This window comes from Protopterus annectens, chromosome 1.part0, assembly GCF_019279795.1.
Source record: "Protopterus annectens isolate FY-2018-M chromosome 1.part0, PAN1.0, whole genome shotgun sequence".
NCBI lineage: Eukaryota > Metazoa > Chordata > Ceratodontiformes > Protopteridae > Protopterus > Protopterus annectens.
This window is the reverse complement of record NC_056725.1, coordinates 535,166,396-535,193,811: the sequence shown is the minus strand read 5'-3', so window position 1 is coordinate 535,193,811 and position 27,416 is coordinate 535,166,396.

Genomic DNA, 27,416 nt, shown 5'->3' with positions numbered 1-27,416 from the left:
CCCCATGGCAGGTCATGCTCAGCATGGCTGCGAGCCATGCAAGCATGTTCAAATATGCTCAAACCTGCTGAAACACACGCCCCTCAAGTAAACAAAGCTTAGCAGTCACCGGACAGACAACCCTGCTGAGTGCCACACCTCACAAACAGCTGCCACTGAGCTCCAATGAGCTTAAAGTTTGAAGACACACCCCTTTTGATGTCTGCCTACCTCTTCTGTGGACACTGTGCCTACACGGATGGGATGAGCAGACACAGATACCCATTTGTGCTATTCAGTAACACCAGCTCATTTGCATACAGATCCGTGAACAGTACCTGGTAACTACACGGATTCAGGCACTGCCTTGTTAGCAACCACAGCAGTCCTCATTGTACATACTCCACACAGGGTCCTCTAATGCATTACTGTTACATACTCACAAATTCTGATTTTTACAATATTTTTTTTCCATAATGGCATGTTAGCGCACTGTGGCACCAGGGTATTAAAAAAATAAAATAATTTTACATTATTTTCCATACGGTTTTGGACACACAGTGGTTACTTTTACACATATCTGTGTTCTCTATACTATTTCTGCCACTGTAACTACACTTGTACAGCCCCTGGTGTCATTTTTACTTCCTGTATGTTACGGACACCAACACAGGGTCTGCACAACTGCCTACTTGCTTGCTGGATCACTCTACCTGCCTCATTTGCATGCATTTCACCTGCTTATGAGGTGATTTGCATGTCATGGACACTTCCGTGTTCGCATGCCTGTGAAAACCCCTTGACTCCCTTTACTGGATCATACATCTGCTTACTTCCATGTAAGCACCATGCCACTATGCCTACATGGCAAATAAGTCTGTGTAGGCTTTATTAACCCCCCCCCCCCCCAGTGACTAGTGCAAGCCATGCTAAATTTACTTGAATTTTCGAGGTCAAAAAGAAAGATGGCACAGAAATGAAAATTTATCTTAAGTGTCCATGATCTTTGAAATGTATGAAAGATAAACAGAGGTACATGAGACATGGCACTCCTGTTATTTCTTTCTGATAGATAAACTAGATAAAACATTTAGCAATAAAAGTGGCTTGATGGACTGGTAATCGGAATGTAACAGAATGATCTGAGAGTAAACTGCAATCTAAGTGTTATGCTGATGAGAGTCATTTGTAATAATCACTGGGAAAGGGATAAACCACATCTGCTTAGTGGAATAATGACACAATGAGTTTTGGAAGAAGTAACACAACTTAATGAAAACAAATGACAGAGGAGACACAGAAGTGTTTGCAACATTATATTGCCTGAGGGCAGGAGATCATGTGCGTTTTCCTGTTCACTAATCAAGGACTTTGATTATGGAAGAATGGTGCAGAGATGGGGAAGAAGGCAATTTTATGAAACAGGTGCACTTCTTATTTCTATAAATAGGGGAGATGGAGAAAGTAGCATGGGAAAAGTATGGCTAAGAATGAGGGTCTAAAGATGGCAGCCCCACAGAGTAGAACTAGCATATATAAGACAATGGATAACAGGATATTTTGCATGAATAGGTACATAACAGAATAAATAGTGAATACTGAATGTAAGGGTGGATTGGATATTTCTTTTTAAATCTCACTGGTAATATGTATTCATTTTTGTGCAGTAATGGGCAAAACCAATGAAACATTTCATAAAGCATAATGACAGATGTAAGCTTATGAGCCAATGCTGTATTGATAACACAGTATACCATGTTAAGGATATGCTTGCAAGATATAAAGCTGTGTATCTTAATACCAAAATAAGAATAATGTGGTATCAAGATGTACTATAGCAACTACTAAAATCAATGTTTAAAATGAAGAATTGAAAGAGGGTATGTAATTGGTAATATATATGGATTATCCATACTGATTTGTACTTATATTTTTGTGTTGTGATATTTAAAGATCAATATAGAATTTCAATAAAAAAATGTGTGTCCTTGTTAAAGGAGAGGTATGTAAGAAAAATCTGTGGAGCTACAAGTCTGCTAAGCTAACATCAGTAGCATGGAAGATGAGAGAAAGAATCCTGAAGGAAATAATGACTGATTTCCTTGAAGACAGCAACTTCCAGAACAAGAGCTAAAATGGGTTGCTCAACTAATTAACCTGTCGGGTAAACATGATACAATTGTATGAAAGTTATGGGAGACCTGACAGGGAACTACTGGTATATCTGAACTACCGGGTTGACTACATATGATCGAAAGTTCATATGACCAGAGCCCATTTGACTGAGACCAAATGACCTAAAGTTCATTTGAACGAAAACCCATATGACCGAAAAATAATTTGACCAAAAAACAGCACTGGCAGTCTGTAGAGCACTGTAAGACAAGTAAAAGGTATATGCCCTGCTCTCCACTGTAGTGCAACCCTGGAGTTAGAATATATTGTTAGGGGGGTGTGGGGGGCAAAGCCCCCCACCTAGTTTGATCAGATATTTTGTGGTTTGATTTGATATTGTTTAGTGAAACAGGACTTTGTGGGGGGCTTTGCACCCCACAACCCCCCTAACAGTATATTCTAACTCCAAGGTCGCACTACAGTGGGGAACAAGGCATATACCTGCCAGTGCTGTTTATCGGTCAAATGAGTTTTCCGTCATATGGGTTTTCAGTCAAATGAACTTTAGGTCATTTGGTCTCAGTCAAATGGGCTTCAGTCATATGAACTTTCGATCATATGTAGTGAACCCAAACTACCATGACCTTTGATTAGGTCTTGCAGATATTACAGATAATAAAACTGGATGAACTGAAGACGAAGTTATGACTGAAGTATTGGGATGCTTTTATGGTTGAAAGGTAGACTGCAGAGAGTTGACGTGAGACTCCGGAAAAAGGAATGCTAATAGTGGAGTACTCCAGGAGTCAGTCCTGGGATGTTCTCTTCAGTATGTTTGTTTTACATATACTGAAAGGAACAGAGAACATGATTATCCTATTTGTTGATGACACAAAGATGGGTACAGCAGCTGAGGATGAAGTTTAAGGAGGGATTTGGAAAGACTGACAAAGCAGGTGTTAAGAAGATAGTTGAGATTTAGTCTTGACAAAGATAAAGTCATGTGCTTGGGCTACAGCAATCATGGTGTGAAGTATTATCTGGATGAGTGGAACTGATGGCACCAGAGAGGAAAAGGATCTTGGAGCATTCATTATATCTGGAATGAATTATCTGGAGTACAGTAATAAGACAATGGTTGCAGCAGATAGAAATCTGGGTTGCAAATGCAGGGGATAGACTAGAAGCAAAGAGGTAACACTGCCTCTCATCCATGCTCTGGTCAGAACAGATATTGAGAAACAGGTATGTTTCTACAACCATAAGAGGACAGGGATGTCATGTTGCTGGAAAGAATTCAGATGATAGCCACCAGAAGGAAATGTCAGGTGGACGCAGAAAGAATATGACCTTAGATTAAATAAGCTGGGACTCCTCTCATTAAATGTCAAAATAGCAGGGGGACAAGGTAAGGGTGCACTAGTTCATGTCAGAAAGCTATGATGACGGTCATCCTGAACAGGAACAATGAGGAAGGAGAGACAGTACATGTAGTTGATTGTTGGGACTCACTGGCATCTGTATCTCTGGAAGTAATTCTTCAAAGAGAGTTGCAGGTCAATGTAATAGAGTTCCAGAATGGGGCTTAGAAAACAAATTTACTGAGCCATTCAGAAGGGAACAAGGTTAGCAGGCAAAGGATGAAGGGGAAAGTAGGGAAAGGAAGGGAGGTAGAATGCTAAATACTGGCAAAGGGCAATCAAATTGGGCTAATAATTTATTTCTGCCATGTCCCTGTCCTGCGGGGCAGACCTGGTGGGCATTGGTGACCTAGCACCAGAATGTGCAGCTGGCAGAGACAGAGGCAAACTCATGGCTAGATCATTTGGTATAATGTGCAGTCCCCTGAACTGGCACCCTCCTCAACTTAGAGTTGAGCAGCCAAAAAAAAAAAAAGTCGAAGTCCGAAAAAAAAGTTTTCTTCACTGAAACAATAGCAAGCTGCTTGCTACAGTTAAATCACTGCATATCCTTCAGCTATGACCACAAATGCAGTATCAGCATTCATTTAAGAAGCAATGATATCCTCACAGCTTGATAAAACAATGCCAGTACTCGACTTCCATACCATCATCACCTACAGTCATGCCCCCAACACCTCGCACCTGTGTCAGCCACCACTTCACCCCACCCCAGTTATAGTTTGGGAGCAAGGAGAGAACTACATCTCCTCCTCCTCTTGCACAATTAGACCAACAGAAAGATGACACAATGGGAGTGATTACACACATATGATACAAAGACAATTGCACTTATACAATGCATTGGCACAGAACACATGCACACCCACTGTTTGGAATGGCACTCCAGCCTATTGTGGTACCCAGCCATGGTAAAGACATGCTCCTCTATGGTAAATGAAGCATATACTGTGAGGCATACCTATACAGCACTGGAAATAGTAGAGGAAAATGATAGTACCCAAAGCAGCATGCTTACAGCACATTCTGACTCACTTTCATAAACCTCTCTCTCTCTCTCTCTCTCTCTCTCTCATTGTTTGAGTAGCTCAGATGGTGTCATCTTACATCATCATGACCATGACAGCAATACTCTCCAAAATGGGTGATACCATTTGAATCACTGCACACCTCACTCAGTTGTACTGGGTATCCACCTTCTTAAAAGGGCCATCAGAGTGGCACAGCAGGTGCTCCTTAAAGTGTCTTTGCAGGACAAGCAGGAAAACCTTGCTCACCCTGGCATACCATGCTGGACACCTGTTATTATCACTTGTTGAAGCACCCATGGCCACTCAACAGGTCAGCTTGAGGAGCAATATGCTAGAGCCATGCACACAGGTGTTCATTTCTAAGGCAAAGGTCACACAACATGATGCCGTACTGCAACCTTATATGCATATACATGCTGTATATGTAAGCACGTAGGTCACAGCTTCAGGTTAACCTAATATTCCCTGCAACAATATGTATGTATAGCCCACTGCACACAGGCAGTGATTCAATGAAAGGGGTGCTATCTGGCTTTATTAGTATAACCACTGAGATAACAACATGCTTTTAGCTCAGTACAAAGCACCACTCCTATCTTGTGCAATAGAACTTACAGCCTGTACTTACTGGTTGTGCTGGGGGACAAGATCAGTTTGCATAATGGTTAAGGTCATCACCTCCCATGCATAAGGTACAAGGTTTGATCCTGTCCTACAGCCAGTGGCTGCATATATTTTGCATGTTGGGTCTCTGTGGAGTTCCTCCCACCACCCAAAAGCATGTTTCCACCTCAAACTCATCCAAGAATGGAGCTATGGGCAGCAGCACAGACTCTGGATGGTACCCCCTATAGGGGAAAGAGTTGTACAGACCAATCACTTTGGGCATCAACTGTGGTGTGGAGTATCCTCCAGATAGGAGAACAAGGATCAAAGACTTCACTCCATGTCAGGGCTAGCAATTTGACAGAGCAAAAACTGTCTCAAGGTGATTCAGTCATGTTGACTAATGTCACCAAAAGGACATGGACATTTTCTGATTTTAATGGGGGGGGGGTAGAGCACTCCAACCTATGCCAGAGAACCATTCTAATAGTGGAAGGGGTGCATGCACCCCCACTGGCCAGTGTGTACCTGCCATAAAACCCAGCATCCCTGGCTCAATAAGCTGATGTCCAGTTGCCCAGCTTGAGTTACTTGGGCTAGCTCTGTTGAGCAAAAGTTGGATGTAAAAACAATCAACCTGGCAAACATGAACTAAGAATTGCTGCACTCAGTATAGGTTCACTGACAGGATGCATCTTGGAAGTGGATGAAAGATAGTAAGGAGAAGGCTGGACATCCTATGTATTCAGGAGACAAGATGGAAGGGCAGTGTAGCAAAGTCACTTGGCTTGTGGTCCAAAGTCTACTACACAGGAGAAAGACAAACTTGAAATGATGTGGGAATTGCAGTGAGGAAGAGGCCTCAGAAGACAGTGAGCAATGTCATCAGAATGAAGTGCCTGAAATGAGTGGTTGGATGCACACTGTGGGACAGACAAAGAACTGAGGACATCAGAGCAGATGCCAAAGTAGCTACAATTGCAGAGAAGGTCAAAGAGAACAGATTACGGTGGTTTGAGTACATGTGCAGAAAGGCAAAATGCAATCTAGTGAAGAAGATTTGAGACAGACTGGAAGAAGGCAAGAGGAAATGAGGGCATCCAGCAAAGACATGAATGGATTGTGTGAGAGAAGACCTGCAACAGTCAGGCAAGACTGTCGAAGAAGGTATGAGAGTGGAATTGAATCAAGAGAGAGATGGCAACAGTTGACATGACACCCTAATCCCATATAGAAAATTGGAAAAAGGGGATTGATGATGATGATAATGCTGATGATGATGATGGTTGGGTGATTCAAGTGAACAAAGAATAATGTGGGGATTACATGCCATGAGGAGTATATGGTTCCAGGATTTTAAGTAGAGGTACTGGTATTGTACCAAATAGGAAGGGGAGGTAGTGCAGTGCAGTAACTGAAGCAGTAGCAAGGAGCAAAAAGGAGCGGAGGCTATGATTGTACTCATGTACCTGTCACAGCACAGCTTATATACTTACAGACATGTTTTGACTTTAAGTGTACAGGAAATTGCCTGACCACCTGAGGGAGACAAGACCTAGAAAAGTTCATTGGCCAGTAAGATGAGCTGGTACTGCAAGCTCCATGTACCTCCTTAGCAAAGGTGTTGCAGAAAAGCATTATTGGGACCACATCTATGAGGAACTAGTGCAGGATGCGAATGATGTAGGCTACCATTATAGGTCCCTATAACAGGTTTACTACAAGATTACTGATATGACACTATATGCAAAGAAAAGGCATGTGGGTTTCCAACAGCCATATTTTCCACAGAGGTGGACTATTAACAAAGAAGGGGCTGACATAGGTGAAAGATGTTTTGGTGTCACTCAGAAGCAGATGGCATGGTACCTCATTCCTGAGAGTGGATTGGAAGTGGGGCCAAGCTTAACACCAATCATCTGTTTGTCAGTAGGAAAAGCACACATGGTAGTAATGTGCATTACAGGACACTATTTCACACGCCATAGTATGAGAGAAGAGAGGGACTGACCAAGGCCCACCTTCATATCCATCCTCCCAGGCACTTCTGTTCTGCAAAAGTAATATCCTTCACAACAAGGTACATCAATGAACATATTGTATAACACTTTTCTGGGGGGCTAACTCAAATCCCTTTCTGATGCTTAAATTCTCAACCAAGGGCTAAATCAGTGTGTGTTAATCATGAACTTACCCTCAATGTCAATAAATGTAGCATAACTTCCTTTGATAAATCTCACATTGCTTCTACGCCTTATATATAGACAATGCTCCATTTAAATCTGACACAGTCACAGGGGACTTGACTACCATTGTTGATAGCAGGCTCAATTTTGACCACCATGTCTCTGTCTGTGGTGGTTAGAAAATTCTTCTTTGCAAAATATATCCTTTTCTTTCCTTTGTGGTATCTCTTGAAGGTCTAAATATCTGATAGTCCCATTTATTACTACCTTATAAGGCCAGTTTTTGAATGTAGTTTCCCCTTTTGGTAAGTAACTCACTAAGCACATTAACCAACTTGAGAGACCTCAACTTTTCCTCACCAAAAAGATTGCAGGTCTCAGCACCCTTATAAGCCATAATATTCCATCAGTATTAATATTTAACATTCAGAATGTTTTAGTGTCCGTATTATGTTAAATCTTTAGTGTTCTGTTACTTTAAAGTATTGTCCCAGAAACTTGGAAAAAGTTATCTATTATGCCAATTTTCAAATCGGGCAGTAAGATTGATGTTCAAAACTACAGACCATGAAGTCTAACATTATTAGACTTTACAAACTGTCAATTTTCCTTAACTTGTCACAATGTAATACAAGTAAGGTTTGCTCCATAGCTATTACATGGCTGTTCTAAATACTTTAACCTTAGCTCTATAACCTCAAATCTGGCAGGTTTGCTTAGGTGTGGCCTAGTTACAAGTCTGCATACACTTGTAAAGTTCTTGATTTGACCTACTGGTTGATCACAGTTTAAGACGAAACTGTGATTGTTTTGGTGTACACACCAACTGGTTTATTCCATTCCACAAATAGCAAACAGTGTCATCTTCTTTATCACAGCTCTGATGGTAGAGTGTCAGTTTACTAGGTTCCACTGGTCAAAAGGTCTCTGGTGAAATATATGTACCAGTTGAATTTATTTATTCACTGAAAACATACATGAGAGATAGATGGAGCTTATGCTTTACATAGTGACATCATGTGCATATATAAAAAAGGTTCTAGGATTTGTGTGGTGGTAGGATTATGTCAGTATGTTTGTGCTTTAGTTATCATGAGGTGTTTTAGTACAGGTGAAGTCAGGTAAGTTGTGTAAGAAGTGTTTGTCTTTATAAAGGGCAGACACCAGGTCACATGAGTGGCTCTGTGTGCTGGATAGTATGTTTGCCTAAGTGTTTGAGGTTAGTGTAGGTGGATTTGATTCTATGCATTGAAAAGTGAGTGATCAAAACCATGCTGCATGTGTTTTGTCTGTATGTTTCGGTATTTAAAGGGTAAGTGTGTATTGGGGGGTTTAGATGTACAGTATCTGCTCCAGTGATAACAGTGTGGGTAGATTCTTTGTAGTGAGTGCAGAGGGTGCATGTACAGTCTGCTACATTGGTTTGAGATCTTGCAGTGTGTGTGTGTGTGTGTGTGTGTGTGTGTGTGTGTGTGTGTGTGTGTGTGTGTGTGTGTGTACTTATCTGTGTCTATCTGTTTGTCTGTGTGATTGTGAGATACAGGACAATGAAGGTGAGAGTGTGTAGGTAGAGAGTAATAAGTGTGTTTTGTTTATGAATGTGTGGAAGATGAGTGCAGGTTGTGTGGAGCTTGAGTGAGAAAGGATATGTCTGCAACTCTGTGTCCTGAGTGGCACTTGCCCCAAGGTAAGTTTGATCTCAGAGTCAGTTATATAAGTTTCAGAGGTGGGAGCTTGTCAACCATGTAAAAACCCTGTTCTGTGCATGTCTATGTGTGTTTGCTTTAGTGCATATGGAGTGAAGGGCGAGTGTAGTGTGTGCATGTATTTATCTGAGTGCAAGGACTATGCTTCTCAATTACTAGGTTAGCTATCACGTGTACTTGGTTAATGTGTCATATTTTTTAGTGTCTCTTGACTAGCTTGACCTCAGATATTTAGACATTACCTTTAGCAAAATTCTATAAGTTCAAGCTGATGAATAGTTCAACATGAATTCCCTGAGCCGCTGTACTTAGATTCATGTAGATTGACTCAAAAATACAGATCCACTGATTTTTGTATAACTTAAACTTATGGTAATGTTTATAATACCTGTTCTTCACTCACATTCACATGATCTGGAAGCATATGGTTCCTGTCATTTATACCTGGATTATTTATGTATGTGGTGGATAGACATGTCTGCTTATGGCTTATGTTTATGTATATATGCAGGCAAAAAAAACAATCATTTTATATTCCGATGTTTGGCTATGATTATATAATGAAGACCATATATGTTGGATAGCAGTGGAGTGCATAGCAGACAGGTATCCATGCAGTAGTGTGTTTTTACAAATCTGTTGAAAATTATTTTTGGAATTTTATAAGCAGTTGGGTTACCAAGAACTTATCAAGACTAGAAATCATAACTACTTAATGGAACCATTCCTTGTAAAGCTGTAGTAACAAAACTTCACACTGCCAGAAAACAGTTCTGGCAGATGTCCAGTTTGCAGCCCACTGCATTCTGTACCTACACCCATGTTTGTCCAGAGTATTTATCTCATTTTTGGAAGGAGCCATAGTTTTCCTTCAACCATACCCTGAAGGTACAGTGAAAGGGGAAAGAACAAATATTTCAGATTGATGCAACCAAACAAGAGCACTGAAAAATAATGAGGGCCATATGACTCTTAATGTACTACAAAAGCTATATAATGGAGGTAATGTCCTCCAAATACTCTAGGGGTCTTCATAAGTTAAATGAAGTGTGACCTAATTCCAGGTAGGCAATCGCAGCCAGAATCTGTATCATCATCCATACTAAAGATTATCCGAATGCCTTCACCCTAATAAGGCTCACTGGTACAAATGTCAAGGCTTGATATGCGCAAAATTTGTAGCTACAGCAGTCAAAGGAGGATTTTAGCAAGTAATTGAAAGGAAAATGGTGAGCAATACTGAAAATATGCATCTTAAATCGTATCCTTATCTTATTGCAATTATATTTACAACAGACATTAGAAGTATTATTTTTTTACTGAACTGCTACCCAAATGTGCATGACAGGGGTAACCATGTTGATGGATTGTATTTAAAGATAACCATCTTTGTCAACCAGTACATTTCAGTATGTAGCATCAGACTGTTTTATCCTTTCACTCATTCCACTTTCAGTGTTAAAGGAAAACATCATTATACATTAACTTCATTTCACACCTTTTATACAGCAGTTCTATACCTAAAAGTTTTTTTTTTCATTGCCCTCATCTAAATTCTGTGCAAGTTGTAAAATTAACTGGAGTGAAATGTTTCTCCTTTAATTTACTGAACTTCATTACTTAAGGGAGGTGCTAACAGACCAAAACATATCAGTTTACAAAACGCTCTGATGTGTGAGCACAATCTGTAAATTGTGTGGTTCTGAAGTCACAGAATCGCACACACAGGCAAAGACTCAGGCAGCAATAATAGCCTACTCCACTGATTAAGATTTGCATTAGCTAGATGTCTTATTTTTGTAAAAGCAGAAGAGCATTAATTCATGGTCAAGCCAAAGCAGCAGACAGAGACAGAGCTTGTATACTGAGTTGAAAGATAAAATGTATATGCTATGACTAGAGATTTAGCCAACTGATGTTTATTTTGTGTTTTGAGAAACTAAAGTATTAATTTACAAATCTAGAAGCCTAGTTTGCCTAGTGTTTTGACTAACAGAAAATATTTATGTCTGAGGAACCTGTTAGGAGTCCTTTATATTAATACTACCTACAGTGTCCAAAAAGGTAAAGTTAATAAAACTAGGTGGGTGAGATAAATATACCCTAACCTTTCATGTTACCTCTTATTACCAAGGTGGATCTCCAGTGTGATATGACCATGCCATACCTCTCAACCACTCTGGTCAGGAGTCGTAGACAAAGCAAAAAAAAAAATGGGAGACAAACATCAAATATCAGGGACAGATTTTAGACATTGTTCCTATATACTTAGAAAGTTGCTATAATAGCAGATTCTACATTGGTATGCATTTTCTAATGGATATGAAATTTGAAACTCAAACGGCTATCATTCATTCACTGCAATGCTCAATGATTTGCTAAAAAAACACAAATTTTATAAGAAACCAACAAAACTCCTTTATTTATTTATTTCAGTTTGATAACCAGGGAAGTCCACTGGGACACGAAGAGCCCATTTTCAGTGGAGGTCCAGGGAGAAAAACTCCAATGAACAGTTACAGAGAAATAGAATATGCAATCAATTGTTGAGAATATGCAGTGTACAATATAATAATGAGGTAACATACAATAAATTCACAGAGAAATGCAGTATACAATACAATAACATGACATTTTGAATACAGACATATAAGTATGTGTGAATTAATAATATTGTATTATTATATTATATTATTATTATTATATTATATTAAATATGAGGTAAAATCAGGGAGATTCTGAGAAATGATGGACTACTGAGTGCTTTATCTATGACCTGTAAGTCAGGAATAAATTTACTAACCACATTAAATAGCCAGTGAAAGAAGATTATGCTCATAGTAATTGTTTTACACAAGTTTAAAGTGACCGATCTTTATGTCAACTAAAGGGTCATAACAATGATATTGGCACTAGCGGGGTACTGTTTAAAAAGGATTATGGAAAGATTTCATGCTTGGAAAGTGCAGGTGAGGGCAAGTAGCAGTCTTACAGAGAAATAACAGCACCTCTTTCTTGCTGGATGTTATTACCAGATGCTTCATTCGACACTGAATATTTTCATCAGATATTTCTCCTGTCCTGAATGTGGAGTTACATAGAACTTCCATCAGACAAAGCCACTGTTTTATTCTGCTTATTTTATTTGCTCCAGTCATTTTTCTAGAGTATTTTAATTCTGCTGGCTGCAAATATGTTCAACCTTTTTACTGCTGGAGGTATATTCAGGGTTCTTCTTAGTCTATGCGCATCAGTTTTATTTAGAGTTTATTCCTTTTACTTACTTTGTTCTGCTGTTTTTTTCATGACTGCTGCTTGTTTTTTTGGAGTTAATTATACCAGCATTTTACTACTAAACTGTTAATATTCCATTCCTAAGTTACTGCATCCTCAAATCACTGTACTTTAATTAACTGAGCTTTGATTTCATGACAGTTCATTTTAAGGATCTTACTTTTAGGACCTCTTGATGTTGCAATTTTAATTTGTATTTATCATTTCACCATCTTTTGTAACCTATGTGATATAACCACGCAGTACATTTTTGCTGTGTTGGTCTATTTCAGCTTATTTTAATATCTCAAACACTATTTTTATTATGACTGTGCTTAGTGGTTCCAGACCACAAATAGTTCTACTGTCCTGGGTGTCCACCCCTTTAGTTATCATCCATCCATCCACAATCATCACTTAATATAATTATTTTTATACTTGTAGTTAGCTACATATTTATATAAGTACAATGGTTGACAAAATCAGGCCTTAAATGGCACTCTTCGGTGCACACCTTCTGGTGGTCTTTCATCATTTTAACCTCCTCTGACCTTTTTGAGGTCTGTCCATTTTTCCTTCAGGTTGTAACTAGACTTCCATTCTGTCATCAATCAGAGGGAAGAGACTGGAGCCTATCCAGTTGTGATCCTCTGTAGGGCACTGTATATTAACGTGAAGTCCATTTTCAATACGTCTGGGGCTGTGTCACACTTGCTGCATGATGTTGACCTTGCTTCTACTATGGATACGAGACTCAATGCTAATGTCAGCCCACATCCTTCATATGTGATACCACCTGATGTCTTCACTATTCATGCCCTAGATGGGATAGGGTTGGAGTTGAGTTACCATCTAATTTTACTCAGACATTCAGCTGTCTGAGATTGCTGCTAGGGATACTAACTCATTTGAACCCACCCTGACTAAAGGATCAAACATTAGGTTTCTCCTTATGTACCATCCCCCATGTTGTGTTAAGAAATTCTTGCATGAGTTCGCTGGCTTAATTATTGACCCCTGTTTTGTTTTGGGTGACTTCAGTGTAAGGGCTAATGATAAGTCAGTGGCTTTTGTGAAGGAATTCCTCTGCATTACAGACAGATTTAGGATTGACGGGATTATTCTCTCTGGAACTCATAAACTAGAGCATGGACTTTACTTGATATTCCATTCAGATGTGAAGATGGTGAAACCAGTCCCATGATCTGATTACTTCCTGATGTGCTTTGCTCTGGAGGTATCCATTTTAGTCTTGCATTACTGAATATACCTCCCCATTATTCTCACTTGTACTCATTCGGCTTATTTTGGAGAATATTGCTGGTGAGCAGGATGCTTTGGTGGATCAACCATAACAATTATTTTTCTCCTACTCTTGTTGACTTGCACCTACTCATGCTCACCCCCAACCTACTGACGCAGTGCAAGCCATGGTTTGAGCCTGAGCTACACTCCTTAAAACAAGAAAGATGAAGTTGGAGGTTTGGGGATGGAGTGACAAACTTGATCTGGCAAATATTATGCTTGGTACTGTACCAAAATCTCTTTATTTATTCTTTGTTGACCAGGTTAGTTCCACTAAACTAGTAGTTTCTTTTCAGGGAAGACATGAGGTGGTACTTATACTACTAGGGGAAATTTGTTCAGGTCATCAGAGAACTTCCCCTACTCTTTTCACATACAGGGACGCTGTATGAAATTACAGTTCTTGCATTAGGTCCAGTAGAGAAGGCAACTCAGAGAAGCAGGGAGGCAATGGAGCTTATGGACGTCAGAGAAGGCCATGGTGGAGGAAAAGCAATTCCTCTAAAAGTGGGTATTATATGGCAGGTTACAGATCGTAAGCAAGGGCTGAGGAGGTACAGGCTGGGAAGCCTGCAAATAAAGGCACTAAAAAAGAAGAGAAAGTGGTTGAGCTTCCTCAAAAGAGTAATTTTGATGGAGTGAAGTTGATGATGGATTTGGAGAAGATTTCCCAAGAAAATCTTTTCAGAGATGAGGTTTCAGCACAAGAATGTGTTGTTACAACCCTCCAGTCAGGATGCTGTGGGATGAGTTACTTTTGGATTTAGTGAACATGCGTGAACTTGACAGTGGTAAAGATATGTCCTGGGGAGACTTATTGGAGAAAATACAACAGGATGAAGAGTCAGTCATAAAGGGGAAATCATACGCGAAGATAGTGAAGTCGGGAGCGGAGAATAAGAAAGATATTACTGGTGGAAAAAAAAAGAAAATAGACTTTCTACAGTATATATTGAGAAAAAGGAAGACACTGAGCCAGATAGATATAAGGTATGGGACAAAGTAATTTCACCATTAGGAGTTAAAGCCAGTGAGGTAAGAGCTTTTATGCATATAAAAAGAGGCATTTTGTGACATTATTTTTGAGACTGGTCAGATAATGGAAAAAAATTTTGAAGATTATAAAAAAAAGAAAAACAGTATACCGTGGAATGTGTACATATTTAAAACATTTTATAGAGAGATGAAGAAAAAGATTAATATACAATTCAGGACAGAAGTAGATAAAGAGAGACTTTAAAAGGACATTTATTGAAGTTATGTAAGAATGTGTTAAATATGTCAAAATTGTATGATAATAGAGGTTTAGGGACTAGGGCAAGGGATTGCAATGTGATTTTGATAATTGAAAATGAAAGCATTATGCATCTACCGAGTGTTATAAATGTCGAAGGCGACAGAGGTATGATAAAATATTGGGGTCAGCCTAAAACATGTTTTATATGTGGTAAAAATGATTATTTAATTAGTAATTTTGCTAAAAAAGACATTTCTTGTGTGGAATAATAAGACATGATGCAAGAAATTGTGAATTGAGATGTTATAAATGCAATAAAAAGGGACATTTAGGGAGAATGTGAAGAAAAGGGAAAAGAGACAGAGATAGATATTGTAGAAGTATTAACAGAGCAAGACCAAAAGAGTGAATTGGGGCAAAAAGAGCTAGAAATAATGGAATCACAAACAGAAACTATGGCTAGAGAACAAGTTGTACAAAAATTGCAGAAGAAAAATCAGGGTTGAGTAACAATGATGATGTGAAATGTTATATAGTTAAACAAAAAAGTAATTCTATTGGTAAAAGAGTGCGGGAGAGGAAAAAGAAAATTACAGAGGGATTTAAAAAGGAAAAAAAAAGAAAGGGAAATGTTGAATAAATATTACTTTAAGGTAGAATTATTTGTAAAGTTTTAACACTTAACATGAATAGTTTTAAGAAGTTAGCAGGTCCGGCCTTTAATCAACTGGTGCCCTAGGCAAAAAGGCTTCACAGCACCACCCTCACCATCCAGTGCCCCCATCCTGGTCTACCTACACCATCCAGATTACTGAAAAAGCTCCCCTGCTAGAGTGGCACCCCAGGCAGCCGCCTAGTTGGCCTATGCCTAAAGCCAGCTATGGAAGTTAGAGAGGAGAATAGGGATTTTATAGCTGTGTAAAAAGCAAGATAGTGATATCATTATCTTAGAAGATATTAGATTATTCTCTCAAATAGAAAGGCATCAAACAAAAATGTGGTAGAGAAATATATTATCTGGAATTTTGGGAAAGAGACTGGTTCAGGGATATTTATATTACATAAAGATACAGTTAAAGTGTTAGATGTTATGCTTGTTATAACAGATAGAATTCTAATTATTGACATAAGATGGATGGACTATATTATTAGAATTATTGCAATATATGCATATGTAATAAAAAAGGAGACAGAAAACATTTTTAGAAATATTATCAAATATGTAGCAGTTAATATGGAAACTATTGTAGCTTGGGATTTTAATTGCAATTTAAGACAACAGGTTAAGAAAGCATATTATGTTAAACTAGTATGGGGTATTATAAAATATGGACAGTTAAGAATTTGGAATTTGAAGGTGGACATACAGAAGAAGAGGCGATAGAAGAACAGAAATAGATTGTCTAAACCTCAAAATGCACGCACTCAAGGCACTCCTCAGTATGGAGAACATCGACATCTGTGCAGTAACAGAAACCTGGTTTAAGGCTCCTGAGAGCACCCCAGCACTACTAGGCTATAACTAATACCATACCTTTCGAGCACAAAACCAGGACCGAAACACAAAAGGCGGGGGTGTATCCATATTCATCAAGGATACCCACACCTCCAGGTTAGTGGGGCAGCCACACCTGCAGGTTAGTGGCGCAGCACAATGCATCAGAGATCATCCATGTGCAACTAACAACAGGCAAAACTGCAATCCAAATTGTAGCTTGCTACAGATCACCCACCATGACCCAGGACCCACATTCCGCATTTCTGGCAGCACTGGGAAATATGAAGGTCCTACCAAACACCCTAATACTGGGTGATTTCAATTACCCAAACATAAACTGGGAGAACTACTCAAGTACTTAATTCCTTGCCCAACGCTTTTTAGAATTTATAAACCCAAATGCCCTGGATCAACTGGGCAACACCCCCACAAGAGGGAACAAGATATTGGACCTGGTCATCACCAACATGGGCGACCGGTGTTCCACACCGGAGGTCAACCCCTCACTGGTTAGATCAGACCATAGACTAATCACTCTGGATATCCACATTCCGCCCCTACCCCCAATCATGGAAACCACCGTGAAAAATTTTCAAAAGCAAACTTCACATTACTTAAGACCAAGGTGGAAAGGTTCACAGCCCCCATGCTAAAGGACAACACTGTCCAAGCTGCTGAAACCTTTACAAAGGCACTCTATGAGCATCTGCAGGAATGCATGGATCGTGTTATCCCAAGTAAAACCAAGACTCTCTCCTCCAAGAAAAGGAAACCAGTCTGGTGGATCTCTGCCATAAACAAGCTATACAACAGAAGGAGAAAACTAGTAAAGAAAAGAGTAAAATCCCAAGAAGGGAAGACATCCCTGATCGGTATCAGCAAGAAACTACGATCCCTCATAAAATCATCCAAGGCTAGCTTCGAAAGAAAAATTGCCATGGACTCCAAAGACAACCACAAAGCGTTCTTTAGCTATGTCAAGAACCTAAGTGGAAACTCTCAGATCTGCTCTGAGTTAGTGCAGAATGGCACAAAATACACTGAACCGACTGATATTGCCAACATTCTGGCAGACAGGTTTAGTGCAAACTTCACCCCCCTCTCACCCCCTAAAGGGCCCATAACCATACCAGAAGAATGTAGGGCCCAATCAATCACTGACACACAGGTTAAAACAGCCCTATCCAAAGCCAAAAACACAGCTTCAATGGGACCGGATGGTGTCCCAGGCTGTGTCTTACAATAGCTCCAAAATGAACTAACCCCTCACCTAAACACACTGCCCAAACTCAGCCTCTCTACAGGCTATGTACCCACAGAGTGGCACACAGCAACAGTTATGCCACTCCACAAAGGTGGAGCCACAACGGACCCCAGGAACTATTGCTCTATAAGCCTGACTAGCCTGGTCTGCAAGGCTATGGAGCGCATCATCATGGAACTCATTAACAGAGACATTGGGAACCTCCAAACCTTGAACCCTACCCAGTTTGGCTTTGTTAAGGGCAGATCATGCCTCCTAAACCTGGTGGACTTCTTTGAAACAGTTACCAAGGTGTTAGATGAGGGAAAGGAGGTCCACACAGCCTACCTAGACCTCGCAAAGGCTTTTGATACCATTCCCCATTCTAGTATTATAGACAAGCTCACCAGCTTAAACATAAACCCCTATGTCATGAGATGGGTTGCCAACTGGCTCATGGATAGAACCCACATGGCGAGAGTTGCAGGCTCTATGTCCGACCCTAAACCGGTTACAAGTGGCGTCCCCCAGGACTCAGTCCTAGGACCCCTCCTGTTCAGTTTATACTTCTCAGAGGTACAGGCAAGCATAGGAGGACTATGGCTGACCAAGTTCGCAGACGACTGCAAACCAGGGGCCATAATTGATTCTCTGGCTGATACAGACACTCTCCAGAAGGGTCTCACTGAGATGGATACCTGGTGTCAAAATCATAGCCTCAAGCTAAATGCCAAAAAGTGCATAGTCATCCCCTTTGGAAAAAAATAAAGTACCCACAAACTACCACATATGTGGTAGTCCCCTAAATAAAGAAAATGTAATAAGGGATTTGGGGACCCAAGTAGATAGTAATCTCTCCTTTGATAATCATATTGCTAAGGTGGTTAGAAAATCCTTATATGTGGCCCACCTAATCACAAAAGGGTTCGCATCTAGAACAAAAGAGGTTATTGTGCCTCTCTACTCATCACTCATTAGACCCATCATAGAATACAATGCCCCATTTGAGATGTACCTTACAAGACACCTGCAACAGCTGGAAAGACCACAAAAGTACCTCACCAAGAGAATTACTGGCCTCAACCAGATGCCCTATGCAGCCCGACTCAAGAAACTCCAGCTGTACTCGGTTGCATGCTGCTTACTCAGAGGTGATCTCTGCCTGACATACAAGGCCATGTCCAACCCAGAATTGATGGACATGCTCCACCTAAAAAAAAACAAATCCCAGAGAGACACATGCTCTAGAGATATAAACCTCACCACAACGATAAATAGGACATGCTGGAGGGATAGATTCCTGTCCCAGAGACTCCCCATGCTTTGGAACAGGATTCCAATATACATCAGGCAGAGCCCCTCACTAACACTCTTCAAGAGAAACATTGAAGGGTGAATGGGAAACAGAAAATTTACCCCGGGGATCATTGCAGTGGCTCTGCTGGACAGTGGCGCAGGGAACTAATGGCTCTGCTGGACAGAGGCACAGGGAACTAATCTAAGGGGGTGGCGAAAGCCAACACATTCTGGCTAGGCTTATAAATGCCCTTGGGCAGATAGCCTAGTACTTACATATGAACCTATGAACCTATATTCTGTTGTCAGAAAGTTTATCAATAGTAAAACAAGCGGTGTTAATGACAGGATTTTCAGATCACAGGGCAATTTGGATTTCGATAAAAGGAAATTCTTAGTATATAAAAATAGGGCAAGGTCTAAAAAGGGTGAATGAGATGAAATTGGATGCTATAAAGAAAGATGATGTTATGAAGTTATGGCAGGATCATGTAAAAATGAGAGAATTTTATAAAGACTGGTCTGAGTCGTGGCTAAGTTTTAAACGGAAATATAAAAAAAGAGTTATGTGACATGGGAAAAAGAGAAAATATATATGGAAAAATGAAGTATTAGAAGTTAAATGACAAAAATATTGAGTGTTTAGAAAAAAATGAAAATTTCTTTATCAAGGAACAGGAATTACATGAGTTGAATAAGAAAAAATAGAACATCCGTTATATAAACAAAGATATTTTCTGCAAGAGAGAAGTAATTGCACCATATTTAAGTAAAATAATTAAACAGGATAATAGTGTCATCAGAGAAATGAATGATTCATCAAGTACAGTACATAATACAAAAGAGAAAATTATGAACATAGTAAAAGAATATATTAAGACATTATTTAAAGAGCAGAGAATAAAGATGTGGAAGGAATGGAAGGTATGCACATTTTCTGGTAAGGACAATAAAGATTTGGAAAAAGAAATAATAGATGAATTAGACAAAGTGTTGAAAATAGTGAATTTAGATTCAGCAGCAGGACTAGATGGAATAGAATATCGGATGTATAAAAATATGACTGTAGAGCAAAAAAATGATTTGTAACAATATTAAATGATTAAACAAGCCCCGGGATTCATGAAGCTTGCACCAGGCGCATGCATAGCGTAGGCGTTATAATGCCAAATATGGCCGCCGAGCGATTCAGGTACGATCCAATTCCACGTGCACTACCAGCATACGCCAGATCTGTGCAGCTCCCGGTGCAGGTATGCAAATCACCCCATGTGCAGTGTTGCACCATGCAAATGAAGGCATATAGCAATTCATGAAGTGGTGCAGGCATAGTGTAAGCCCACGGAAATGTAAACCAAAAAACACGGTTTACATTTTCCCAAACATAACATCGGAGCTATGGAAGAGGGCCAGACCCAGGTATCACAACGTGAACATATGCCAATGGCGAAATACACAGCCAATGGCATAAGAAAAGATGCATAACACGTAAATAACAACATTTAATGTCATGTCCACAGTAACGCACCGCAGAACCACAGGGCATGTGTGCGGAAGATGTAACATAAAGAAATAATATAAAAATGTCATAAAATCGCAACGTAATAGAAAGCAGGTTTACAGCATAACACACAATGGTAGGCATGGAACACCACAACCAAGGTGCAAGGGTTGCTAAGGGCTTGCGATAGTGTTTGCTGGTAACTATGAATTAGTAGTCAATGCCATGCAAATGAGGCAGATAATACTGAATCGCAAATGTCCCGCCGGAGGAAGGTTGTACCATACGGCGCAGCGGTATAACACCAAGGAGTGGCTCAGAGGAGATACATGACATCAGCAGAGGGGTGTGCCACTGTAGCACTAAGCACATTGGAGCATTGCAAATCTGGCCTGTCCGTTGCTAAGCAAAGCTGCAGGATAGGGGTGGGGAGGAATCGTTTAGCTGAGAGCACACATGGCGGCCAAAAGCGCATGTGTACGAGGATGAAAAGGTGCCTGAAACCCAGTAATCGGACGCACGCGCCGCAAACAATAGCAGAAACAGGAAGGTCAGGGGAAGAAAAGGAAATGCGGAAGTAGGGTAATTGGAGTACTAATGAGCAATCAACACCAATCAACCCACGAAGGCCAATCGACGGCAGCTGACAAGTCCGCTTGCAGAAACCTGCAAAACAGGATAGGGGAGGCATGTGAATGCAAAGAAAGGAGGGGAGGTATTGGATTGCAAAGATAGGAGACCTGACACAGCAGAGCAAAGCAAACTGACAGCAGACCGGCAGTAGCACACATAACGCAAGATACGCCAGGTCCAGGAAAGCACAAATGAAAGTAGGCTGCAGGATGCACGCCAGAAAATGGTAGGTGCAATGCGCAGAAATGTAAAGGGAAGGTCAAGAGGTAATCCACGGCAGGCAAATGTAATTCAACACCAAAGGCACCACAATAGTAGTTCCGGCAGTAAATCACATAACTTAACCTGTAGCTACGAACGTACATACACACCCTATGACATCATCGGTGTTCACAGCACAATAGTATAAAATGTGTAAGCACCCAACACACACCTGTGTATTCCCAAACACCGCACCATAGGTGTAAACACACATGGAACTTTTAAAATGTACATGTTGGGAGCTGCCATAGCTGTGATTCATCAGCATGTGTTAGAGACTGACGGTGTTGTGGAGGATGATGCCGACAACCACCGCAGGCCTCGGAGGAGAAGGAGAGTGTTCAGACCAAGGGTAACTTACCAGGGGCTACATGACCTGGAGATAGTAGAGCGTTACAGGGTGGACAGGGACATCTTACAGCAAATAGTGGAGCTGTGCCGGCCACGCCTGAGAACCAGAAACAACAGAGGGGAACCCATACCAGTGGACACGAAGGTATGTGTAAGCCTGCGAATACTGGCCACAGGTACCTTTCAAAGGCCAACTGGAGATATAATGGGTATCTCACAGGCATCAGCATCCAGGGTACTACACCAGTTCCTGGATGCCATGTTACCATATGCCAATGAGCAGATATACTTCCCCAGAACTCAGGAGGAGTTGGCCAGCAATATGCGCAACTTCCACCGTGTGGCACAATACCCGGAGGTACTGGGTGCGATAGACTGCATGCACATACAAATCAAGTCACCACCCGGTGAGCAGGGTATGCGCTACATAAACTGCAAGGGATTCCACTCCATCAACTGCCAGGTCGTGTGCAATGCCCAGGGCATTATCATGGATGTGTGTGCTGGCAGCCCTGGAAGCTACCATGACTCCCATATCTGGCATGCTTCACAGCTGTATCAGGTATTTGTCATGGGGGACATCCCACATGGCCATCTCGTGGGGGATGCTGGCTATGCACTGGAGCCAAGGATGATGACTCCTATCAGAAATGCACACACACCCATGCAAGAACGCCATAATGAGGCACACGCACAAACCAGAATCATCATAGAGCGTGTGTTCGGGATGCTGAAATCACGGTTCCGGTGCTTGGATACATCTGGTGGAGCCTTGCAGTACTCTCCAGGCACGTGTGCCCACATCATCATAGTATGTGCCATGCTACATAATTTGATCCTGCGGGAAGCAGCTGCAGCAGGGACAAAATGGTGAAGGCCCACATAGCCCACCGCAATTGCCAAGGCCAGTACAGGCACAGAGGGATTCAGACCATGAACACACTGTGCCAGCCCCAGTAGGCAGACGGAGGCGTGCCCAATATGCCTACGCCTTGGCAAAGAGGGAACGTATAGCACATACTCTGACCGTGTAGGCCCCTATGGACTGACACCTCTCCACCTGCACACACAGTAAAATGGATGGCACACAAACATGACCACCTGTAAATTGTAATGTATAGGTGGCCCAATGTGTGACTCCTACATAGGCAGCCCTCAAACATTGTAAACACAGCAGCCAGTGGAACACGGAATGCCAACACCTGAACAGTACATGAGTCTTACAGCATATGATGGTGCTGTGTGCCTGTCACGTTCCCCGCCAGATATATATCTCTCTCTATATATATATATATATATATATATATATATATATATATATATATATATATAGATATACATATATATATATATATATATATATATATATATATATATATATATATATATATATATATATATATATATATATATATATATATATATCTATATATATATATATATATATATATATATAGATATATATATATATATAGATATATATATATGTACACATATGCATATATATGATACAGATAGAAAGGGCAATAGAGGGATATATGGTGATATAGATGGATTCAGCGATATCTGCAAATAGAATGGATAGTTCAACGACATTCATAACATCTTGGAGGTACAAATAAATAGGATACCGCCAACCATGGAATGTGTAACATACCGACATGCGTAACCACGAGGCTGAAAGACCGATAGAACAGAGTACCCGAACAGTACATCCGCGAGTAATAGTATGATGATATGAAGGGACAGTTAGTCACCGATGCCGGTGTCACGGTCCACGTAGGTACTGTGTTCAACTGTGTCTGTGAGTGCCATAGTCTGTGTAAGTGTGCGCTGAGGGTGCCGTGTGCGTGTCTGTGTGACTGTAGTGTGTGTGTGTGTCCACAACATGTGTATGTTGGTGCCAAGTCAGAGGCAGATCAGTATGGTAGGTGTGGGTATAGCTAGCCGTAGGCATACGGTTACTACCTGTACCACAGTAGGAGGGACATCCCCACCCTGGGCAGGTGTGTCCTGACATAAAACAGTACAAAGGGCAAATGTCCGAGATGGTAGGACATAAATATGTCCTATATATAATGTAACAGTCGTATTTAATAGTTATGCCTGTATGTAAGAAACTTAAATGTTACATGCAATATGATAAGTAGCCAAAGTCACACAACAATAGGTATGTAGTGAGGATAAAATATGTGCTACCTGTGTACTGACCATGGCTACGTGATGGCCTGTAAACACCGCTTTGTGTCCCGCAAGTGTCCAACAATGACCATATGAAAAGGTGGCAACCCATGGCAAACAGGCTCTTTTAACAACACAACCACAATGACTGCAAATATCTGGGACAGAAATACAAGGGATAGCTGTCACTTACACATATCCCCTGATATATCACTGCAATTACGGAGGTATGCAAGTAGCAAGCTCACCTGCAGATGATATAGAAATCAATTAACAATGGCCCAACGTACAGTCCCATAACATAAGTCTACTAACTGTTAGCTCCCCAGTTAGGGACGGAGCCCACACACATATATACGGATTATGTAGAAATGCAAGGCCCACAAACCGTATATGTTACGTACAACCACCGACATCCCCCACACTAGAAACTAAAGCAATACAAACTGTAATAGCAGCACAAACATCCAGTCAGCCAATTACATCTGCAGAACCCTCAACATACCATGTGAGAGACACAATTAAAGGCGACATGCAAAATTGCAGGCGTTGTATAATGGAACAAACAGCCATGTTACAGGTTTTGATTGCAATACTCCATTATCAGACGTCGGGATGACAGGTACACCCACATGTTGAACCAAATACTCTACCTGTCACACACAATCCACGGGGGACATGAATCCAAACTATACCTGTCTCCATGCATAGCAGTTGCAGTTACACATAACAAAACACAAAACCCCGAAGGTAGGGCAAATAGGCAACGCCCAGGTGGAGAATCCAATTATACCCCACTGTCGCCACGTAATTGGTGAATGGAGTAGCTGCACAGCTGATATGCAGGTAATTAGTCACTCAGGAACACCAATTGGCGGGAAGAATCCACATGTTTCAGGTATCGACGTATATAAGGATGACTTGCCAGACATTCAAACCATATGCTCATACCGAATAGCAGTTGAAATGCTGTGAGAGAGATAGAAATGAAACGCCGTAACAACAACAAGGTATGTAGAACGCCCGATATGTAAGGTTATGTATAGCATGATCTGTAGTAATTAGTTTTACTGTATGTATAGCCTGGTTTGCATTAATTAAACGTGTCCGCAATGCATAAAGTGGGGAAAGGTATTTATGTAGTGATGTCTTGCTGAGCATACTAACGCTTGTAGAATCTGTGCGTCCAGCAGTGGGACACAAGATACACAGCACAGACACCACAAGGGATGCTACATGAGGCCATTAAACAGAACAATGCCATACAACCTGCCGTCAGTGGTAGGGTATGTCCAACAAGGACGTGCCATAGCAGGGGATAGTATATGTTGATATACTGTCACAGCACGCATGTGTATGGGCATATAACGTTAATGACATATGTAAGGTGGTCCCGCTGAGCAAGTATGCTTTGCATTATGGGATACCATGTGACATATGTGTTATGTATAGTATTATAGGTAGATATGACAGATATTCTACACAGCATAACAGGCATATCATGCATACCACAGGTATCATCTATTGGTATGTACAATAACAGGATACATATGGCCTGTAGGTATGGGACATAGTAATAGCATGATAGCTACTCTAAATGGAAGGGCTACCAAGTAACCATGCACAAAGGATATGTAATAGCTGCACAGGTGCATAGTGGGGTACTATGCAGTCTGGCAAGTCCATGTGTAAGCACAACTACAGTGTTAACACTAGTGGCACCTCTCCAGGGTAGTGTCCTATGAAGAGCAGAGCCAGGTGTCACCTGCACCACTGCACAGTACAGCCACTGCAGTGATCCCAGGCCTACATGTGTCTCCCAACCACCAAGGGAGGTATCACATGAACAGTGCTACTGAGTGTCCCTGCGTGATGTACATAGGACTTATATTCCACAGCATGGTGAGTGTCCGGTTTGGGAATGTAACCCAGAAGCACATCCCACTCATTGTGGAGTGTGTGCACATATCCATGAGCATGTTGCTCACAGTGGCCTCTGCTTATGTTACGTATGAGGAGTGTATCCATCAATAATGTTGTGGACATGGGCCCTGTCTGATCAGCAGAGGTCACCCCTGAGTATGTAGTATGCAAATGTGTACAGATGTGGTGTCCGTAGTGCAGCCACATATTTAAACTGTCGGAGCTCAGTAAACGTCATGGCGTGTTAATGTTGTGGCATGTAAAGCTGTAGCTGTTGTGTAAGGTACACCCTAAATGGGGTGGTGTACCCTTGAATGTGTGTAGATGTCTTGAGTGCAGAGGTACAATGGGTGCCTATGTACCAGTTACACACCCAGTACAGATAGGTGTGGCCACATAGGAAGATATCCACGCCACAGTGGCAATACAGTAACCACATGAGTGGGTGTGACATATGTGTGTCCTGCAAACATGTACAATGTGATATGTATGTAGGGGACTACCATCCATGTGATAGTCAGTGGGTGAATGGTGTAATGCAAAGGTGATGTGCATGCACCTTGTGTCATGCAGCTTGATGCCATGATAGTCATATTATGTATCTGTCACAGTGACACCCGTATGGTCGGAGTCAGTATCAGCTGGTGGAGCAATAATGGTGCTTGGTATGTAGGGGTTTGAAAGCTAGGCAGGGAAAGTCCCCTGTGCCAGCCTGTTCCGCAAGGAAGCATATACTGAACATGAGGGGCCCTATGACTGAGGACCGTGGTATGCCAAATGTACCTGACATGAAGTAGGTACTATGGTATGCTGGCCTCACTGTGTGTCCTGTCCATGAGCCACATAGCATAACATCCTGAGACACAGGGTACGATGTGCAGGTGGATGTGTATGTTGTCAATACCAGAATGGGGAATGGTGCTGAAAGGCAATGAGAGGACAATATAGGATGTGTGGACTCCCGTACCATTAGCAACTGCCCTGGTAACTGTATAAAAGGAGTCCACCATGTGTAGGGGCCATGCTCTGGACTTAACAAGCCCAACCCAGGTGGCAGCAGAGGACGGGAGCCCAACAATGTCTCTGAGAATGACGTCCTTGATGATGTGCCCCATAGCTATGCAGAACAGTCCAGTCAGGTGTGTAGGACTATAGTCCCACTCGTGCAATGCGGTGCCACCTGTGTGTAGTGTGATAAATGCTGCTGCGTGCCATTCAGGGGCTACAATGTCTGAAACAAGGCTATTACTGAATATGGTGGCCTAGTGGGGAGACATGTAATTCAAAGGTTGGTGGACATCACAGCCTGGGACATTGGAAGGTGACATGGGGCCAGTGTCCCAGGACATATAGAGTGTAGGTCAGTACTGTGTAGGTGTGACCACAGGGACACCACAATGTTCATGTATGGATTGCGGCCCGGTAGTGAGTGAGAGGGTGTACTGTCAGCATTGAAGCCATCCTCCAGCATGTTGCCAACAATACCTGAGTCTGCAATGTTCCTGAGTGACTGTTCTATGTGACAGCAGATGTGGGTGTTGCCATCGAATACTGACATACCACCATAATGCCTGGTGGTACACCCCGGAATGTGTGGCAGTCATGTTTACGTAGCTAGTCTTGGAGTATGTGATGAGGGACCCTGTGGCCCCACCACGGCTGACCAGTGA